The 23,106-nt window shown below is 39.7% G+C and overlaps 1 protein-coding gene across 2 annotated transcripts in view; it reads left to right on the top strand.

Annotated features, from left to right (window-relative positions):
• The window catches only part of FBXL7 (F-box and leucine rich repeat protein 7), a 416,917-nt gene that overhangs the window by 268,476 nt on the left and 125,335 nt on the right, over nucleotides 1-23,106 (top strand). Inside the window, exon 1 of one of the 2 annotated variants that reach the window (XM_061189141.1) lies at nucleotides 21,374-21,388. The exons of the other annotated variant lie outside the window; for it this stretch is intronic. The gene's annotated coding sequence lies outside the window, so the exon portion shown is untranslated. Of the gene's footprint in view, nucleotides 1-21,373; nucleotides 21,389-23,106 lie in introns of those variants that run through there. 2 annotated transcript variants of the gene reach the window in all.

The following is a 23,106-nucleotide window of genomic DNA, read 5'->3' on the forward strand; positions in this document are numbered from 1 at the left end:
TTAATAACTTTCCTGTCAAGTTATTCTGTCTCATATTTGATTTTTGTTTTTTTCTCCACCTTCATCAAACCAAGTAAATGGGGGATGAAAACTGAAGTTTTCTAATTGTTAGATGTTAATGAAGAAACTCAATCCACTGTAAATGCACCTGCTACATTCTACCATGACGGACAGGGCAATCTGAAAAGAGGACAGTTTTCCTCTAAACATCCTTGCTTTTCCCTCTCACACCAATGATAAATAATTCTGTTTTCAAAATCTACAGTTTTCATTTAAAAGTGTCTTAAACTACTAGGAAACAGTTTAACACTGTTTTACTCTAAGGATGATATCCATAGCATGCCACAGGCCAAAATTAAGGCTGGGCTCTGATTTGCTAATGTAGGGTTTGTGTCTTCCCCAGGAATCGCAGCCTTTTCAGTGTGAAGAAGGCTACATGGAACTGTTTTTCTAAACCCCAGAACCACAATGGATGTTTAGCATATGCTTCCCTGCAACTTGGTTGTGAATGTATAGAGCTACTCTAGAAAAAAGCAAAAACGGGGACACCAAACCCAGCAAGCATATATATAAAGAACGTTTGCAGAAGGTTCATTACAATACAATAAATGCAACCAATTTCGCAGAGACCTGTTCTCGTTTCTTACTGCTCGTCATTGCTAATTCACTATTATTTTCAACATTATCCTGTTAGTTATATGTATATGATGAGGCGTCAATATTATCTAGCACAAAGAGATAAATATTTGATGACAAAAGCAGATGCCACTAGGAAAGCATACACACAGATTGTACTTAAATAAACTGTACGATCGTTCATAACGTGACTTTTTTAATCTAAGAAAGGAATAATATATGTACACATGGCAAGAAATTTTATCACATTCATATGTTTTTACTACTTTTTGTCAAGTTTCCTTAAGAACAATTATCCCCCTTTGACCTCTTCAACATCATAATAACAATATTCAAAGATGCAATACGTCCCTTTGCTTTGGTTAACAAGTACACGGTTTAACCAGTATCAGAATTAGAAATCTGTTGGTATTTTTTGTTTTTCTACTGGTGTAGAGGGAAATGAATACCTTTAAATTATGTTATCCTTTTTTCATGTGCTTTGATACCCTTTTATTCTAAGGGTAGTGTGAACTCTAAAAGCAGGTACCCATCATTTGCTTAGAGAGTCACGTTGTCACAGGTTTGCTCATTCTCAATCCCCAGAATAGAAGCATAGTGTAGAGCACCAGTGGAAAGCAAAGAAGACCACCTACATTTAGAATTTTGGACCTCGGTAAACTGTCCTCTTCTGAGATCGTGCCATCAGTAGTGATAGTACAGGCATAGAGTGTGCTGAGTTTCTCCATTAGCGCTGTGCCAGGCAAGGCTCCACTCCGAGCTGCATCCCTGGGCCCTGCGGCTGCAGTGGTGCATGAGACAGCAACTGGAGGTCGTTGGTCTGCGCTAAACATAGAGATGTAACCATACATCAAAGCCCAGAACTGTGGACATTTTGATGCATTCAACTCCCATCTCAGGGCAGTCAAGTCTCAGTTTATCGAAAGATCAAACAGAGTCAAGATGCCTCGTTTAGGGAAATGCTCCCGGGTATTGATCCAAAATATTGGCATAATAGTGAAGTTCATTTGGCAAGATCATAAATCATTCTAATTCCATGACCAGGCAGGCAGCAGGGCATCCAGGCGAGGAGGCTGCGTGGGGAGCCCTGGCTGCACTCTGCTGCTTTGCCACATGGCCTCTGGCGTGCGGCTCCCTCTGCCGCCAGCTGCCTCCTCACAGGGGAATGTAAGGACACTGCACTTCCAGGGACAGCCCAGCACTCCGTGTTGGAATTCTCTAATGAATGATACTGCCCCTATTTAGCTAATTGTCACCATTCGAGCATATATCTTTAATGTATCCATCTGGAACCTTCAAAGTCGACCCTCTGTGGATATGATGGATGCTTATGTCATGGGCAAGAAAATGGTCCAAAGGAGAAATTTAACATTACCCAGACGAGATGCAGAAATCCCTCATTAATCCATACTGTACTCATCTGTAGCTTGATCATCTGTACTTTTTGTTCTGAAATGTACATGTATTCTTGATGTAAAAGACTATTTAGCAAATCAACTTTTTAACCCTCCAGGCACCACATGGTAATGGAACTTTCATATTCAATACAGCACATTCCAAAGACTTCAAAACAAATGGCTCTGTTGTTGTCACTACATCAAAATAGTAAAAATTTCTAGTGAAAATATTCCACATCCAGATTGGAAGAGGCTAAGGAGACATGACAAATAAATGCAGTGGGATCCTGGATTGGATCCTGGACAGGGCAATTGATGAAACGTGAATAAAGGCTTGCAGGTTAGTTTATAACACGGTATCAGTGTTATTGTCCTGGTTTTGATTATCTTTCTATGGTCATATAAGATGTTAACATTTGGGGAAGTGGTGAGAAAGGTGTATGAGACCCTACTGTGCTATTTTTGCAAGTGTTTTGGTAAATCTAAAATCATCTCAAACTAAAGAGTCATGAATCAGGTTTGTCACTGTCCTATTCATCTTCAAATAAGTCAGTTTAGAGAATTTTTGTACAGTACTGATCTCTAATTGCAATTTAATAAGCCATATGGAATCACAGGCTATTAAACCTGGATGGATTTATTCAGTTTATTGGTGGGGGAAGGATGAAAAAAGCAGTATTTAACAATTAGTTACTAGGTGCTAGGTTGTCGCCAACTCAGTTAATTGTCTCCCAGTATTCCCTGACCTATTCTTTCTTGTCACCCAAACCCTGATTTTATTCAGAACCACGTATGCCCAGTCTGGGTGATAGGTCATCCTCTTCTCTGGGTTCCCAGTCTCCCTTGCAGCTAGGGTGACCATGTGAGGCATTTCTGGCCAATAGGATAAAATGAGAGGATGCAGGAAATGCTTTGAGGAAAACTTTGCTTTGCTGACAAAGGGAGCAAACACATCTGATTCCTCCCTTCTTCCTCGTTTTTACCTACCTTGAATACAACTATGATGTATGGAATTCTGGCAGCCAACTTGTGACCAAGAGGCAGAGCCCAAGAAAACTACAGAGATGCCAGCACCAAGGTGATAAACCAACCAGCAGCTACCTACCTCTAGACTTTTTGATATGAGAAGGAAATAAACTCTTACTAGTTTAAGCCAATATTGTGGGTTTTGTTATTTGAAATGAAAAATATGTCTAATTTATCCAAAAGTTTTACATGAACTATTTCATTTCATCTGTACAAGCATTCTTTTTATGTAGGCATTGTCATCCTACCCATTATACAGATTGAGAAACTGGGGCTTATGGAAGTAATTAGACTGTAAGTGTGCCTAGCCCTAATAAGCCTCCTTCCTTTTCTGCTGCCACACACTGCCTCTCCATGGTTATTTGTACACACTGTGGGGCAGTGAAAATTCTAGATTATGAAACTTGCCCAGAGATACCCAAGTAGTGAAGGTTGTATTAAGGCAAGTCTTCAGATTTCCTTAAAGCCTGACTTTCTGTATAGCTCAGCAAAAGCAAGTAAGGCTTACAAAGGAATTTCCACATCTCTGATACAGTTTTATCATCCCACACTCCTGTGGAACAGTTAGAACTAACTTTCTTCCCTGTGATTTATAGTTTAGTTTTCTCTGCAACAAAAGTGGTGTGACCAGTCCAAGGTCGCATAGAGGATCATCAGTGGACCTGAGAGGGATATTGGCTTCTTGGCACCTTGCTAGTCTGCTCTAATGCATGACATTTGCTTTCACCTTTAATCACTGTGAGCTTTTCCCTAAACAATACATCTTATTGGCACTTTCATTCTTCACTGTGCTGCGAAATGTAGCCCTGCCTGCCCTGAGATGGAGATCAGGTGACTCAAAACAGTGGGGGAACACAGTTCTGAATATTTTTAGTTGGACTTAAGTTCATTTTCTTTTTAACTAGAAAATTTATGTCCAGCACATCTTCCTGTGTGATGTTACTTTATTGGGTACATACTTACTGAGCTCGTGCTACACTGAGGATATGTATAGGAAATTTGAGAGGTGATCATCAAAATTAAATTAAGAAAAGAAACTATCCATAAATGAACTAAAAGTCTCATAAATTGATGAATTATGCATGAAAATTGCAGGAGTAATATTAGCACATATACTCTACTCCTATTTTTCTAGCAGCTTCCACTTCCTCTTCTGCTCTACTTAATGGTACAAGATAGTTAAACCCAAAGAACATGTTATGTACACAGGTTTACAGATGGTAGCATCCTTTGTATTTCCGGAAACTGAGCTGAAGAATACTTGGTGTATCAGCGAGAAAGGGGGCTTCTGAATCACTGTTCAATTTCAATGAAAATTCTGTTCCCTTGGCAAGGGAACAAGCAAAACCCTATCTTTCCAGGACATGGAAGACAAACTAAAGACAATTAGCTAAACTAAAAAGTTTTCTGTACTCTCTCGAATCACTGAAGGGCATGACTGAAAAAGCATGGCTTTGGCGTCAGATATTTTAAAATTAGGCCCCCTGCCTCAGACACTCAAGCTATGTCAACTTGGATCAGTTACTTAGACCTCTAAGTCTATTAAAATGAGAATAATAATACCCTCTTCTTGATGTGATTGCATGAATTTAAAAAATACTGGCATAGATTCTGGGACAGGACCTAGCCAGACAAAATAAATGTTTGGAGTTAGTGGAAGAAAGAGCTAGGTTGTATCAATCTTCTATTCACCGCTCCCCTCCCACCTCAAATACCCTTCATTATTCCCCTTCTTGTTTCCACATTGGTTCTTTCTATCTCTAGCTTGACATATAGTCTTTTAGCACCTCTTCAATTCTCTGAAGACCTCAGTAGCGACCAGGACCTATGAAAATCATGTGACCCTTTTTTTTCAAGGACTAAAATGGTTGACATTTAAACAGAAAAGAAAAGCCAGATTAATGAGAAATGTTCCTTTATTTGCATTGCATTCACTTGGTTCCACCCGACTTTATTGAACTGGGCCTCAACTTAAATATTTTACTTTAAGCACATTTTTTTCCAAAACTTAGAGAATTTTTAAATAATGAAAGAAATTACCAGTGGGCTAGAGGACAGTCTGCTGAGTTCCATACTGATTGCCATTGTTTATTATACAGCAGAGTTAGGGCATTAAATGAAGTGTGTGGTTTATATGCTTCTATATAATCTATTCTACTTGGGAAAGGGGGATGAGTAAAGGAAGCACATATTTATTGGATGTTTCAGTCCTTTTAAGGAAATGGACAGAGGAAAGCGGTGATATGGAAGTCCTTCCACTCAAATACTCCCATGTTGCTTGATTCCCTTCATTTCTCTTTACACTTGGGTTCTTCTTGTGGATCTTGTATTAATTTTTTGTTGCCGCTATAGCAAATTACCACAAACTTAATGGCTTTTAAAAATGCAAGTTTACTCTCTTACAGATCTGGAGGTCAGAAGTCTAAATAAAGGTGTTGGCAGGGCTGCGTTCTTCCTGAGGCTTGGAGGGGAGAATCTGTTTCCTTGATTTTTTTCAGCTTCTAGATACCACCTGCATTCCTTGACTTATTCTCGCTTCCTTGCTCTTTCATCACGTCTCCTGCCACTAACTCCTTCCCTCCTGCCTCCCTCTTATAAGGACCCTTGTGATTATATTGGCTCATCCAGTTAATCCAGGAGCGTGTCCTCATCTCAATAGCCTTAATTTAACCTGGACATTCCATTTACCATATTCTGGATATTGGGACTTGGACATTTCTGTGGGGACCATCACTCAGCCTACCATTTATATTGACCTAGATGTGGTTTTTATTTCAGATTTTACTGTTTCTCTGTGAGTTTCGCTTTCCCAATTTATCTAGCTATGGCCCTGGACTTAAAAATCTGTTCTCATCTTTGTAAATTTGACCCCTGAGCTTGGCATGCCCCTGCCGTAATAGGGAGTCCAGATTTCTGGCCTGTCCTGATAAGTTTTTCCAGACCATTGTTTTTCTAAGGGGACGACACTTTAATGAAACCATTAAATCTGGTCATAGGAAGAATTTTGACAGCCTAAAAATTAAAAAATAACAATTTAACAGTAATCCCTGACTAATTACCGAGTAAGATAAGCAACAGTTTTTCCTTGCCTTCTCTGGTCCTGGCTATTGAGTTTGGAGGTGAAGGCAGGTGCCTCTGCGGTTGTTATCCATGGTCCTGAACCACCCCCCATGCTAGGGTTCAGTTCTTCCTCTTGACCCTTGGGACATGAGGGACTCCTGTCCAGTTTCTCTGCTTCTCCCAGAAATTCCAAATAGGTGAGGAAAGAAGTACTTAGGGTTGTGAAGGGGGCTTAGAGAGAGAGTATAAGATGGACAGAGGCTGTTGGACATGCATACCCCTTGACAGGTTGCCAGGTAGAAAATAGAGAAACATTTTCTGAGATAATTTTCAAATAATTGCAACTAGAAAAGATATCACAACTAAACCTTACATAAGTATCAGATAACTAAAGGGGGGGGGAGTAGGACATTTGTGCTTTAAACAATGTAAAGGGTGCACATGTCAACCTTTGGGCCAAAAAAAGAAAAAAAAGGTAAAAATGTAGTGATTATTTGCCAAAAAAAGTTCAAAAATTTTTTTGTTGTAATTTGGTGGAAAACACTACCTTGTGTAATTTATAACCCATATTTTTTAGTATAGTTGATTTACAATGTTTCAGGTGTACAGCAAAGTGATTCAGTTACATATATATGTATTTTCAGATTCTTTCCATTTAGGTTATTACAAGATATTGAATATAGTTCTGTGTGCTATACAGTAGGTCTTTGTTGCTTATCTATTTCATATATAGTAATGTGTATCTATAATGTATTTTTTATGCCATGTATTTTGACAGCTCTATTACGTTTCTGGAATTTACTCTGCATCTCCCCCACTCATTATCACACACCGTGGAGGGGACAGTGTCATTCCATGAATTTCTTTCACTCTCCACCCCTACCCCATCAAACACAAACTATATTTTTGACCCCTTACCTTATCTGTGGTATTCATTATGCATTGGCTCCTCATCTTTCAAACCTCCATTCTTTAAGGTTGGGATGGAATGGGAATCAGGAACAGATTTTGGGTGCTGAATGTCTGTGATTCACATTATTTTGTAGGAAAAAACTATGGATTTCACAAAACCAGTGCTTACACATTTGCTTCAGCTAATTCAGAACTTCAGTGAGGCACTGAACGGAAATTGGGTCAGGCATGCCTGCTGCGCACAATTTGTGGTAATTAAGAACAACAATAGCAGTCTTAAACATGTTGATAAGGCCAAAGCAACCCCATTGCAACTACATTATCAAAACATCCTGACTGTTCTTCCACACTCCATTCATCATAGACATTTACTTGGACATACCAGCGATTCTGGACATGCAGGTGCAACAATACTCTGATTATGTAACTTTCCACCTGAAACTACTAGGTTTTTAAAGAGTAAAGCTTAAAACAGATTTTAGTGTTTATTATTTCTCAGGATTAAAAATAGACACCTGCAACATATTGTGAGTTTCCTTAATGCAAAATGTGAGCCACCGTTTTTTGTTCTTGTATTTAATGATAATAATAAGAATGATAATAATAATACTAACGGCAATAAAAAATAAATCTGATTCCAGAGCCTTTTGTTAAGTGAAACATTACAGGAAGAAGTCAGGGTAGATACCTGCCAACACTTGGGTTAATAAATTGTGAGTGTACTACTCTTGGTTGCATAATTAGCATCATCCAGAAAAGTGTGGTAGGTTTTATCCTAATTGCTGTTACACCCCAAATCACATTTTGCTTAGGGCACACCTCCATTTTATAGCTAGTTAATAAAGAAGACTGGTAGGAAGTCCATGTCGCCATGGAAACAACCAATTAGAAGTGCACCCTGAAGAGATGGAAGACAGCTGCCAGAACTCTCAGGGAAAAAAGTCATCTGGGTCGGCAACCTATAAGAAACATGGTAAAGCTTAAAGCTTTTGCCAGCTTCCCCTCGCGTTGGCCGGCAGGTTTCTATGTCAGCAAACATCTTCCACCCATTTGCTAAGTACTGCATCTGTAATATATTCTAAAAGGTTAATTCTGTCTGGGGCTCAACATATGTGATGGTGAGGCAGGAAAAAATTCTCACATTTTTTAGTATAATTTCTCTCGTATGTTTCTTATAACTTCATGGCACCGACATCAGCACAAGAGAAAGAAAAGACCTGTAAGTGGGCTAGCTCCTTTCTAAGTTCAGAAGTGTATTCATAAGTTCTATTTTAAATACTCCTATGTTATACAGAACATTATACATTGTTATGTATAATGCTAATATTTACGAAGGTAGTCATTATAGAACTTAAGTAAAATATGTAAGCCACCAATTTGAACGTTTGGTGTTTAACCCTCCATTTACATATGTATCTTAATTTCTACTTCCTTATCACTCTGTAGATTATTGTGCTTTGTTTTCTGGAAGCTCAATATGTAAATATAACACATTCCCAAAATAGAAAATTAAAGCAAAGGTAATTCACATTAAAATATTTTTCACACACATTATTCCATTCATCCTATTAACGGCCTAGTGAGGGAGGATGTTTGCATTTCCATTTTGCATACAAAGAAAGTGACACATAAAAGTTTCAGAGACTTACTTAAAATTACAGTTTGTAGTTAGTAGTGGACCTAGGGGCAAATGCCAACCTTGTACCCCAAGACCTAGCATTATTTTCCCATTGCAGTATGGCTCCCTGCTAACTTAAAATTAATGCACTTGGATATCAACCTTGAGTAAATCAAATAATGTAGTTCTTAAATCTTCCCTCCAAAAAGTGTTTATAGTTGAGACTCATCAATGAGTAACATACAGATAACGTATTCCCTGTATTCTACCTGTGTCTTTTCTCTTATTGGTAGTTAATTGGAAGGCAAAAGAGTAAAATTGACAATGATGGGAATCACATTCAATTAGCCTGAAATAGTAAACAGCTGCTGTGTTCAAATCCTCTTATTATGAGATTCAGACTCACAAAATTACAATACACATGGCACAGTTCTGAATAGTGAAAGAGAAGTTGAATCAGAATTTAAAAGCTTGATACATAGAAAATGTGGGTCCTAGGAAACACAAGAGAATTTCCCTTTTAAGGAAATGGGATACATATAGGGTACAAACCTCTATTCTCGTAAAAAAAAAAAGAAAAAGAAAAAAGAAAGGAAAGAAAAAAAGTGAAGTCCAAGGTTGAGTAACTTTTTTCTGATATCGGCATAGTGCTGAACTGTGCAAGAAGCACTGTTTAGTCTAGGACAACGCTAATTTCTTCTCTGCAGCCACGCTGGAGAAGTGTGGGAAATAAGTCACATAACTCACTCCCCCCTACACACACCAACAACTAACCAAACAAAATCAACCTGCATAAAAAATACTTTGAGAAAGTGATAGTATTTTGACTATAACTTTATTCAAGATGAGTCAAAATTTTTAAGTGCAATCAACAATGAACTTAAATATTTCCCATATTTTCTACCTAATTAATATGAAGAAATCATGGGGCAAATTTATGAGTATCTAAGATGCTTAGCAAATTTAGTTATCCTTTCTCAACAATAAGGGATCATTATATAACTTTCACACACTGTAATATATTTTAGGTCATTCAAAGGATATTTTTGGTTAAAGTCCTATTGCATTTTTACTCCCCTCCCTTCATATAACTCCCATTCTCTTCAAACCTCCAACCCAGTTCCTGTATCAAGAGATAACTCCATCTCTCACTTTACTGAGAGAATGGTCTCTGCCCTTTCCATCTCAACTACTCTCCTTCTCAACACCTTGCTGTATTTTGGCCTTTCTTTCTCTTCAGTTTTCAGTGGTTCTCTACCCTGGGTGCACAGTAAAATCACCTGGAGAGCTTTTCTGTGTACCCACTCTAGACTGATTAGTTAAGAATCTGGACTGAGAACCACTGACCTAATCTTTTCTACTGAGAAGAAACTTCTTTATTAAAACCAGGTCTCCACCTGTGGTGCCTTCTCAAGACTACTGCTCCCTGAATCACCTCTCTTTCTTGTCTTCATCATTCTTCTTCTCCAGCGGTTCACTTTCCTGATCCTGCTAAGCAGTTCTGTTCTTTATGTCTCCCCAGATTAGTCCAAGAGTCTTTGTAGGTAGTGTGAATTCCTGAGTCTCCATCCCCCTCCACAGAATGTAGGGATAGCTGCAGACGCTCCAGTCAGCTTTCTAATACAGTTGAAATGGCTTCAGAAAGTCATACTTCCAAAAGACCAAGAATCTAGAAGAGATTTTAGCCAGAAATAAACATTAATCATGCCCTAAGATACAAAGGAAGGGATGATCTCACTAACGATAATGTCTTACAATTGTAACGCTTTTCTTCTCAGGATCAAATGCTTGTTATTTCCTACTAAATACATGCGATATGAAGTTCACGCTGAGAGCTTACTTTCAATGGACTTTTTGTTTTTCTCTTAGCTAGTGGGTAAAATACTTATTTATTCAGAATTGTCAATGCAGTTGACAACATGTACACTTATGGTGGGTCTTATTACTGCATCTAGAACAGAGTAGAAAAGCCATGTCATTAAAAATGGAGGAGTGGTTTGAGAGCAGTTATCTTCTTGTCTGTCACAATAAGTGCCTTTTCAGGAAATGTGATTCCCAATTGTTGGTTTTCTGCCATTCTGAGGTCTAAGGAAAATTATCCATGGCCCATTTAAAAAGTGCTTTATAGCACTGAGATAAAATTTTACATGGATTAAAATGATTTTGAGTATTTTATTCATAATTCATACAAAATAAATTTGAGTATGTATTTTTGAGCATTTTGAAGTCTTTTAGGTACAGTCAGCAAATTAATAGCAATATAGTAAATTACACAATAGACATCTGCATGGCCTTTTTCAAAAGTGCTTAAGACTTGATTTATGGCTTTTGCGTAAGAATCATCATGAAAAATTGATTTATTCTGTAGCAGAACTCAGTAAGCATTTTTCTTATTTCAAAAAGCAATTTTATTTTAAAGACAGAACCACTTACTTTTGGAATATTTGTTTCTTCAGTAAAGATTTCTGAAATTTCCATTTATTAGTCTTCTCTCCCCAAACCTAATCATCCCTACCTCATTCCAGATGTCCTACTTGTGTTTGTCAAAAATGTATTTGAAAACTAATTGCCACATCATGTGGGTATCAAATTAAATAAATGATTTCTCTTTGGCCAGTTGTCTTTTGGAACATGAGGGGCAAAGGAAGCCTGGATTTGCCAAGGAGCTTGGGGTTGGGGGGTAACTGGCTTCCACTCTCCATTGCTGTGTCTATATTTCTGTGTTGAACATAAATCAAATTATGGTTGATTTCACTAAATAAACAGCAAGATTAATGGTTAATATTCAGTGTATAATCACTCATCCAAAGTAAAAAGCTAAAGGTTAGCTGTGGTAACCTGTTTACATTGACTGAACTGAAGGAAGCCATATTTGTGTTACTGGAAAGAATCTTAGGTAGAATCCAGGGGTGAAGGGAAATATATATAGATAAATATAAAATATGTTTATATTTTTAATTTATTTTATTTTAATATTTTAACATTTCAAATCATTTGAACTCCACTAATTCAGAATGTACCATAATTTGAATTGGAATTGCCCAAAGATTACCTGCTTTATTTTCTAGGAAAAAAAATTAAGTCCATTAACCCCATAAACCAATTTCAGAGTTACTAAGAAATAGGAATGGGTTTTAGAAGGTTGATATGGCCATATTGTTTCTTCAATAAGCACCTCCAAGATAGGAGGTCAGTGAGTTCTATGTGTTTTATTAAAGCAGATGGAGTAGAGATTTGGGGAATTGTGATTGGAATTATTACATGAAAGATGAAAATGATTTTTTTATTCAGACTTTTCATAAAACTTTGCCCTTCAATGAATCTATATTAATATAGTTTTAATATTCTGAAGAATTTAGTATAGGAATGGATGAACTGGAATTTAGGATACAAATGAATGAACAAGAGCAGCCAATTAGTCAGATTTTTGAGCACCACCAGAAGCTGAGTTTGCCTCTGCCATGCTGCACCAAAAAGTTAGGAAAATTCTAGACTTTCTGTCTGGTGCAAAAGCTCCTTTTGGCTGTAAAAAGTAGTGCTCTGATTCCATTTATCCTGAAACTGTTGCTATTCATGACCTCATTATCCCCTCCTTAAACTTCTTGGCTAGGCTCTGTTTCTAAAACATGCTGCATATGCAGTTATAACAATGACTCCCAAGGGTCTCTTTTATTATATCTCTCCCCCTTTGTCACCATGGTCTAATTTGAGTCAGAGGATAGAGGACTTCAGGAAGGATTTGTCCAATAGAAATGGAACTGATAGTATGCCTGTTATGTTTGAATATATTAAGACAAATTCTGCAGCCCTAGTGGAGATTGAGTTTGTGATAAATAGAAGGATAATCAGAAAATTGAAGCAACTGATAACTTTAGAAAAATTTAAAACTTGTTCAAAAACTAAAATACAGTCATGGTACACCACAATCATGTTTATGAATGGTATTTCCATACCACTGAATACTGATTTAACCAAAAAGTATGACGTAACTACATTGGGAGGATAGGGAAAGGAGAAGTGTGTGTGTGTGTGTAGGGTGTTGTACAAAAGAATAAACTGCCATATTCAGTAATAGGGACCCAATATAAGTGTCCAAAATTGAGAAATAGAGAAGTGCTTTGTGAACATGTTTTTTAAAGTGAATCACAGGAGATTCACTTAGGAGAGTTTTAAGTGACTGCCTAAGGGGAGAAAATTTAAAATATATAAGTATATTTTTAAAATATATAAGTATATATATTTTTTTTATTTTTTTAAGACATCTTTTTTTTTTTTTTTTAATTTATTTTTGGCTGTGTTGGGTCTTCGTTTCTGTGCGAGGGCTTTCTCCAGTTGCGGCGAGCGGGGGCCACTCTTCATCGCGGTGCGCGGGCCTCTCACTATCGCGGCCTCTCTTGTTGCGGAGCACAGGCTCCAGACGCGCAGGCTCAGTAGTTGTGGCTCACGGGCCTAGTTGTTCCGCGGCATGTGGGATCTTCCCAGACCAGGGCTCAAACCCGTGTCCCCTGCATTGGCAGGCAGATTCTCAACCACTGCGCCACCAGGGAAGCCCTTTTTTTGATTTTTAAAAATAAAATTTTTTAAATGTAAATGAGAAACCAGGAAGTGGAGACCATATGTGTAGATATCTCCTAACAAGTGTTTCTGTAAAGGAGAACATAAAGATGGGGCAGATGCTAAAGACATCTGAAGAGTTGAGGGATGACCTTTTCTTTAAGGGGAAAGATTGGAGTGTGCATTTCTTGTTGATAGGATTGAAGAGTAGGAATGGAGAGACTGATAACACAGGAGAAACAAAGATCAAAGAAGTATAACTCAGACCTACAGCCAAAATGAAGACATTTGCCTATGAAAAGATAAGGGATGTTTCCTCCATTCCAAGACAGAGGCTGGGGATGTGGCCAAGGGTTGGGAGATATTTGAGAAAAAAAGGATACTTAAAGCAGAAAAGTGAATTTAGGAAGGAAATGTAGTAGGGTTACCAGGCAATACTGAAACTTTATTTGACATTTGCAGTCATAAATTTAAAGTGAAACCAAACAGCTGTATGATATTCCTCAGCAACATAAATCATCTAACGTGCAGGCAGAGAGAGGGTGGAAAGTTGGAGCAATTATATTTGGGATTTTGACAGGGGATTACAATAGCAGAACAGAGAAGCAAGAGAGTGACAGTTTTTGCATGAGTGTGACAATGGTGGTGGGCCAGGGAATCCAGGCTGGGCAAAGGAGGAAGTGAAAACAAAAGATGGCTGAGGAATAGCAAGGAATAGTGGTAGGGTTAGTAAATTCGAAGGTCAGTAAGGATGAGAAATTGGAGTCATGGACTGTCATCATTTCTAGTAAGTGAGCTGGAAGGTTATGAGGGGTGGTAGAGAACTAGGAGGTGACGGAGCTCCCAGAGATGAGCAGGTCCTGGATGTGATGTTGGGAATAGATGACTCAGGTGGGTGGAAGAAGAGGCCATTGGAGGAGAGGTCAAGGAACTGAAAAGTCAGGATCCTGGACGCTGAAGTGTCCAAGAATGATCATTGTGAGTCATCTAAGAATGAGATAAGCAACATGAAAGCAGTGAGGGCCAAGGGTGGTGTGACTGGTTGGCACGAGTCTCAAAGGGGCATGACATTGCGAGAACAAGGGTGATAAGTGCTTGAAAGGAATAGCAAGGAGAATAGGAGGGTACCTACCCCAACTCTAAGCCCTGAGGTTCAGGGGGTACTGGAGAAAAGACATCATTCACTGGACAGAGATGCAGAGGAAGGAGTCGTCCGGGGATCAGTTAACATAGCAGAGGTGAAGGGAGCATTCAGAGTAGTTAAGGAGGTAAGTTCAGAAGTTAAGGGTGTGTGCTGGATTATTGACTGGGAGCACCAGCAGTCACAGTGGGAAGGCTTAGCCAAGAAAAGAAGAGTGAAGTTTGGGGTCATGTGACCGGATGTATGTGAATGGGAATGAGAGTTAGCAGATTTCACAGGAAGCTTGAACTTTGGACAGCGGCTAAGGTAAACAGGGATGTGGGCCACAGTGAATCAGTTTGGAGAGTTTCTTCTCAGCAAATGGGCACTCGGTTCTAGCATGGTGACCCAAACTCTTAGCTTGGTAGCACAGTCGTGACTGTCCCTCCCACAGCCTGCGTTGTTACAGCAGTTCTGGGTGGCTGAATTCTCCACCTCCCACAATCGTCATTGTCATTGCTTTGGGGAAGCTTGCTTTATAGAATGTAACAGTGTGATACTATGTGGACATGAGAGGAAGAGCCGAGAGTGGCAATCGTGACTTTGTTACCACTCCCACTGGTAACCTGGGCAAATCATGTAACTTCTGTGAGTCTCAGATTCCCTGTTAAAGAAGAAAGTGAGATAGCCCTGTAGGTCCTCCTCAGGCTTAACTTTTGTGATTAAAGCATGAAATATATTAAGAGATGTTTGTAGCACTTTATTTTTTTTTAATATTTATTTATTTATTTGGCTGCACTGGGTCTTAGTTGCGGCATGCGGGATCTTTAGTTGCAGCCTGTGGGATCTAGTTCCCTGACCAGGGATCGAACCTGGGCCCCCTGCATTGGGAGCGTGGAGTCTTAACTGCTGGACCACCAGGGAAGTACCTGTAGCACTTTAAAATTAAAGATTTGGGCCCATATCATCAAACAGAAATGCTCAAGGATATTAGACTTAGAAAGAAGCACCCTTGGCGGGCTACCTTTTCTGACATATGTACTCTGCTGCCATTTGTGGCTGAGAGATTGACAGGGTATATAAGAATATATATTCACATATATATGTATACGATATATGCGTGTGTGTGTCATCACTGTAATTTTGGTTTTGTTTTTTTATATTCCTTTTCTTTTCTTCTTTCATTCATCTGAGGGTGGGTGTACCTGTTTCCATGAATCAAGTCTGTAACACAGCCTTGGATGTGATGAAGGAAGCTTCTATCTCACCAGCACGAGACTTATGCAATTACCGGCATTTCAGAAAAACAGCTTATAATTATGAGGTTAAAAAGAATCACTGCTTGGACTTCTTAACCTCCCATCCCCACGTGTATATAGACATTTGGGTGCTCTGCACTGCTCTCACCAGAACACCATGGGAAGAAAGGGTAGAGGCCAGCTGTGGAGCCGCCTCCTGCAGCAGAGGTGAATTCCACCACGGTCCTCATTTACACATGCATCACACACACAGCCCACTATCAGCATCTCAGGGTGCGAGGCAGACTCCCTGGTCACCTTTGCATCCAGTTGGTTATAAACTTAGACAAGCTACTTTGAGGTGTGTCATACACAGAGGAAGAGAAGTAGTAGATGGGAATGGTGAAGGTGACTTCATCCTCTCTAGGAGTCTAAGCCAATCACCGCTTCCCTACTCCCAATTAAAGGAAAACAAACGAGCCTCATACATGGAATCTAGAGCCCTCCTAATATTAAAAGTCACATGACTGATGGAAAGAAGATGAAAAGCAGTGTGGATTACCATGTTGGAAACAGATGAACTAGCGGCTTGTTGTATTATCATATCAAAGAGCAGACTGTCCCAGTGATAATTCTTGGGCAAAGTAGATTCAGGACATTTTCGATTAAACCTTTTTAAGTGGCATTGCAGTTCAGCTGCATCTGGTATATATTGTGGCCTGTTTACTCTAACTTTGCAACAGTATGAAATCCCCAACTTTGGCTGTGGCAGCATGTGGCCCTGGGTGGCATCTGTAAAGCAATGACACGTCCATATTTTTACAATAAACAGAAAATACTTTATAAAAACAATATTCAATATTGGAATGACTCCATTTATCGAACTAATTGGGCTAGACTGTCTTCATGAAATGAGTCCTGGAACAGAAAAAAGCAACACGCAGAAATAGCTTCTGTTGTGTCCTGATTTTCTAAAACTTGTCTTCGCCTAGTGCAAGTGCTACTAAATAAAGTCCTCACAAGTTCTAGACTTTTCCATAGGTGAATTCTCACAGGAGAATTCTCAATAACTATAGCAATACTGAAATTAATGGTAGATAGTACTAGAGGGTTTTGGGGTTTCTTGTTTCCTCTCTCTCTCCTTCTCTTCCTTACCTTTAGAATAAAACAAAAGTGTAATATTATAGAATTCGCCATGACTGGACAACCAGTAAGTAGAACTGGAATTCAAAGTAGGTCTATCACTGCCTAGATTTCACTTACAAAGTTTTTAAGTATAATTGTTGGTTATATTTTTTGATATTTCCTATTTTCTTAAATTGCCCTCTGTTTCCTGTCAGATTATTATGTTCTTTAAATGTCCTGACAGTATTCAAGACTCTGTCAGTGCGTAATATATAGACAGTGACAACTCCCACTGTCTCTTTCGTACTGGGAGGGTCATTCAATACCTAATAACGTCAACTGGCAGACATGTAACCCTACACCAGAATGGAATTTGTGGCTTGGCATGAGTTTAATATGGTTGGTACAAAGTGAATTAGGATAGTTTGTAGATACTTTTAAGTCGGTGTTCAAAAGTTTAATTTGATTCAGTTTAATCAAAAAATTGATTACTAAATGCATATTATGCATAAAGAACTTATAGGTACAAGTGGATGCGAAGTATAGTGGTAGCCCCCCAAAAGGTACATCCATGTGCTAACCACCAGATCCTGTAAAAATGACCTTATTTGGAAAAAGGATTGTGGCAGATGTGATTAAGTAAAGAATCTCAAGATGAGATCATCCTGGATTATTTGGGTGGGCCGTCAACCCAATGATGTATATCCTTATAAGAAACCCACAGAGGAGAAAGATACAGAGCAGAAGTCCGTGTGAAAGTGGAGGCAGAGACTGGAGTGATGCAGCCACAAGCCACGGAACACCTGGAGCCACCAGGAGCTGGAAGGGGCAGAAGGGTTCTCCCCTAGAACTTTCCAACAGCGTGCAGCCCTGCCAACCCCCTGATTTCAGAATTCTGGCCTCTAGAACTGTGAGAGAATACATTTCTGTTGTTTTAAGGCACCAAAGTTGTGGTAATTTGTTAGGGCAGCCCTAGAAAGCTAATAAAACAAGCAGAAATCAATCCCCAATGAAGAGTTTATAATAGGTAATATATGATACCTGTGCAATGTTAAAGGCATTACAGTATAGGAGAGAAGGGAACTTATTTCAAATAAAGACAGCTGGAAAGGCCTTTTGAAAGAGGTGTGCCTTGATCGGGGGACAGGAAATTTCAGGACATGAGCAGAGCTAAGACAGAGGGGGATTCAGGAAGATAAAATACCTGAGTAAATGTGGTACCGTAGTTGGGTCCTGAGAAAGGAAGTGATGTAGTCCAAACTTCTAATGCCATGAGAATTTGTGTTCAGAAATGCAGAAAGCCTCAATTTGGTCAAACAGAGAGGTCCTTTGTTGCTTGGCTTAGATTATAGAGAAACCTACACGTCCCACCTTCTTCTATCTAAAATTAAATTGACTTTAAAACATAGATTTCTGAAGAAGCATGGTAAAAATAAAAATTCAGAGAGGAAAGAAATAATTTCAGGGATGTTCTGAAAGCTCTATAATGCCTTGGATGTGCACTTATTATAGTATTTAACTTACACTAATTTCTTTTTACACCATTGCTTCATACCCTGTGGCCTATCTGAGTAGGGAGATGCATGCTGTGTTAGTTTCCTAGGCTGCTGCAACAAATTACCACAAACTGTGCAGCTTACAACGGTGGGGTGTATTGGCTCACAGCTCTAGAGGCAGAAGTCTGAAATCAAGGTGTCAGCGGGGCCGCGCTCCCTCTGAAGGCTCCAGGGAAGAATCCTTCCATGTCTCTTCCAGCCGCAGGTGATCCCTGGCACTCCCTGGAGTTCCTTGACTATTCGACACATCACTCCAATCTTTGCCTCGCTCTGCACATGGCCTTCTTTGTGCCTCTGAGTTCTCTCCTCTTCTTATAAAGGCCCAGCCTAATCCAGTGTTACATAATCTTAACTAATTACACTTACAAAAACCCCTATTTCCAAATAAGGTCACATCCTGAGGTTCTAGGTAGACGTAAATTTGGGGGGAACATACTTCAACCCAGTACACATCCTATTTACGTTTTAAGCCATAGGGCCTAATCCAGTGTTGAATGTAAAATTGGTAACCACTAATTTTTTGCTGACAAAGGAAGTAGACCTGTAATGTCCATTAATTATGTGAAATTGCGAAAAAATAAAACATAGACTATAAAACAAGAGAAGAGAAGGGGAATCGGAAGGGAGAAGAGAAGCTTTCCAAGTGTTGCCTGGAAGTGTGAATCCAAAATCTGTACAGGGTCTACGAGGCCTCTAAAGATTTGACCCTGGCCTTCCTCCTCCCCACTGGACCACCCTTCTTCCAGATTCTTCAGGTCCTGTACCCTTCACCCGAAGCATCCCTCTCTCTACTCTCCACTTAACTAACTCCTCATCCTTAGCTTGTCGGCTTAAATGGCACTTCTTCAAAAAGGTGACATCTCACCAGATGCTCTGTAGGACTTGGTATCTTTCCTTTATTGGCAGCTATCAGAGTTTGGAACAATATTTTTAATAATGCAATCGTTTGTTTAATGTCTCCATCTCCATCAGACCAGGAGCTACATGGAGACAAGAGCTTACCTAACATGCTCAAAGAAGTATCCCCAGCATCTCGGGTGTATTTCAGGTCCTTCTATATGACAGCTCTTCAGATATTGTACGACTATCACCATGACTACCCTAAGGCTTCTTCCCCCTGAGTAGACCACCTATGTCCTTAAGTGAACATACCCTGTCCTTTAAGGCAACCTGATGCTCACCTCTGCCCTGTACCTGCTGAGCACACAGGTGAAGCACAGCAGAGTGATGTTCAAGGCCATTAGCCGCCACTACCCTGGCAGGTGTGCAGGCTGTTTGTGCTGATTCCGTCACGAATGGAGCTTTGGGATCACAACCTACCTGGTGCCCTGCTGTGTGTTCTATACAGAAGTGTTGGCTGTGTGGGTCTCTCCCACCCTCTGTGGACCCCAGCATCACCCAGCTCTGTGGCTCCTGCCTCTCCTCTTCGCTTCAGCTTGAAGCCAGCTCCCTGGCTCTGGTTCCATGGCTGGTGGCCAGCTCTGGGGCAGATGGGGTAGCAGGCAGGGTAGACCAGGGCTGCAACAGGAAGACCATCAGACCAGGCTGTGAATCGTTTCACTGTGCTGATGACTTGCCTCTGAACCTTCCAAAGGGTAGCACTCAAAATAAAATAATGCTTTTTTTGTGCATGCGGCAGGCCTGGGAGTCTTCGTGAGGGGCAGATTCTGAGCCTTGAACTTGCTCTGATGCTGCATAAGACCCCATTTTCAGCCCTCTAACACTGCTTGTTCCTATTTAGATTACCATTAACTAAAATCTCCAGATCATCTCCACACTGAGGCTAAATTACAATTCTCCTTGAACTCGTGAAACTATTTTTTTAATATCAGACTTGATTTTAAAAATTATTCCTACCACATTTCATGTGTTGAAGTCGATTCATCCTTGCATGAAGTTGAGATCACTGTACATGATATTTTTTTAAATTAAAATCTGGCTGGTCCATAACAGAAGGAAGCTAGCATCTCTTAAGCAGAAAAGCCCTTCCTCTGAGCAGATTCTGGAATCCGACTACCTAGAGCTCAGTGCCACTTTCTCTGCACTGGCTGTCTGACACCGAAACTTCTTCAGCCTCTTCAACCTGTCTGTGCCTCAGTTTCTCAACTGTAAAATTAGAGACTAATAATATCTACCTCAAAGGGGTACCGTGAGCTTTAAATGAGGTAACTCATGTAAAGAGCTGAAGAGTCGTGGCTGGCGCATTCTTCGTGTTAAGTACATGTTAGCTATTATTCCTGCGTCTATTTATTATTAAAATCACCCACACTGGCATTTTCCTTAGCAAATCATTTTATCAGATGACTGCTAGCCTGGTCTCTGCCCAAATCATTAAGTGCTGAAGAAAACTTCCTGTTACGAAGATTCCTCTTCCCTCTTCCTTATCATCATCAAATTATGACGTGCTTTGAAAGTCTCACAAATAGGCTACATCCTTTTGATAACAAAGTAGTGTTTGAGAAACTCCAGTACACCTGATGTTTTAGAGCAGGCTTTCCTAAATGTAATCACTGGTCCCAGAAGGAATAAGAGGCATCAGACTCAGCTCTAAGAGAGGAAAAGCAGGAAATAGAGGTACAGACCCCATTTTCCAAACTGTGATTCATGGACACATGATGTTGATGAGTTTTCTCTGAGAATGGTTCTGTGACGACATCTGTTGGGAAGATTAGATTAAGTAAATTAAACAGGCTTATGTTAAGGCTCTGGACTCCTTAAAGTCCTTTTAGCCGTATGGAGTCCATGAGGTCCCAGTGTCCCTCTGGATGGGGTGGTCTGTCCAGTAGACAGAATGTGGCTGTTTTGGATTCCTTGCTAGTCCCTAACTAGCCATGTGTGTGACGGTCGGTTATTGCACATATCTGAGTCTCATTACCCTCAACTCTAAAATGGGGATAGTACCTGCCTTGCAAGTTGATCAGACCGAGGACAGGTGACTTATGTTAAAATGCTGAGCACAGTGTCGAGCTGTTAGTAGGCTCTCAATAAACAGTCGCTAAGCTTAATACTATAACTTGGAATCAGGATTTAAAATAAACCTATGATTGGGTCTAACAAGTTTAGTTCTGTGGTTCTTTGTTTCAGATATTCTGTGGTCTTTATACATTTTCTTCTCTCCATGAATTTCTCTCCAAAACTTGGTTTGGGTAAGTCCAATAAAAACTATTTTATTCTCAAATTAAGACACCTACAAGGGATGTATGTGCCTAGTCATGTATCTAAATAGTAGACAGTACACATTCCACTAAAGCTTATTTCCTGCTTCAGGTGCCAGCTGGGGTCCAGAAATGACGTGTGTATGTAGAACACTCAAACAAGGCAATTGGAGAGATTTTCCTAGAGAGGACTTTGCAAAGTTGAGGGCAGGGTTAAAAGGGACCTGCAAAAGATGGGTAGTACCCTGGGCTAGCTCTTGGGCCTGGGAGGGCAAAGGCAGGCAAACCCTTGGGGGTTTGGCCAGGACTGGGAGAGAACTGTAGGTATGTCTCAAGGAGAAGCCTTTGGTAGAGAAGAAGAGGCTGAGTGGGGAGGACGTTGGATAATGAACGCTATGACCCCTCCCTTCCTTTGCCCTCTCTGTTTTTGCTGGGCTGCCCATTGGTCAATTCCAACTAGGAGCCAGACAGCAGAGGATCCTTGTTGTGTAGATGTAACCCTGAGAAGTCTGGCTCCTGGTCACTGAGGAGGGTACGGAAGGTTCCAGAGTGAATCTGGTGGAGCAGATGCAGAACATGCAGATGACTCCAAAGAGCGTCCCATGAAAAAAATCCAGTTAGTACCCACTTTGCAAGAACAATAGGTAATTTTGGTTAATGCCTAGAGAGAGAATCATTTTGTCATCTGGAGCTGTATCAATCGCTAACCATAATATTATAATAATAAATGGCAAGATCCCACCTGATATATTCATAAAGTTAGGGAAAATAACAGAGAAATGCAATTATAATGCATATGCTGGCTTAGCTTTCAGGCATTTTATGTTAAAGCAAGCTGTCCTTAACCCCACGAATAAATGATGCTCATAAAGCACCTTGGGGGGGAAGTGGGGTATGAGAGGAAGCAGTAATTAGGGCATTTTCACTGTACTTTTTCCTTTCAGTTTGACTTAGTGTGTATTCAGTAAACACCAAGTTAGTCATGCGCTGGTCAATTATAACTCAATAAAGTTGAAAAAGAAAAAAAGTACCCCTTCTTCACACCCCCACTAAATAACATGAAGTCTATTGCTTGACTTTCAGACATTTCAGCTTTCAAATGTTTTCCAGAATGCCGTATGGACATAAGTAGGGCACAGTCACCTTTCCAAAGGTTGGACTGTAATGCAGTGAAATAGACCTTTCTGGGTCATCTACCAGCACAAGAAGTGGGTTTGCTGGATCATATGGTAGTTCTTCTTTAATTTCCTGAAGAACTGCTATACTGGTTACATTCACAACATCTTCACCAACGCTTGTTATCTCTCTTTTTTTTTTTTTTATGACAGCCATTCTAACCGGTGTAATATCTCATTGTGGTTTTGATTTACATTTCCCTGATAATTAGTGATGTTGAGCACCTTTTCATATATTTCTTGGCCATTTAAATGTCTTCTCTGGGAATATGTCTATTCGGATCCTTTGGCCATTTTTTAATTGTTTTTGTTTGTTATTGGGTTTTTTTGTTTGTTTTGTTTTGTTTTTGCTGTTGAGTTGTATGAGTTTCTTGCATATTTTGGATATTAACCTCTTATCAGATATGTGTTTTGCAAATGTTTTCTCCCATTCCATAGGTTGCCTTTTCATTTAGTGATGGTTTCCTTTGCTGTGAAGAAGCTTTTTTGTCTCCATAGTTCCATTCATTTATTTTTGCTTTTACTGCCTTTGCT

This window comes from Eubalaena glacialis, chromosome 4 (genome assembly GCF_028564815.1).
Source record: "Eubalaena glacialis isolate mEubGla1 chromosome 4, mEubGla1.1.hap2.+ XY, whole genome shotgun sequence".
NCBI classification, from domain to species: Eukaryota; Metazoa; Chordata; class Mammalia; order Artiodactyla; family Balaenidae; genus Eubalaena; species Eubalaena glacialis.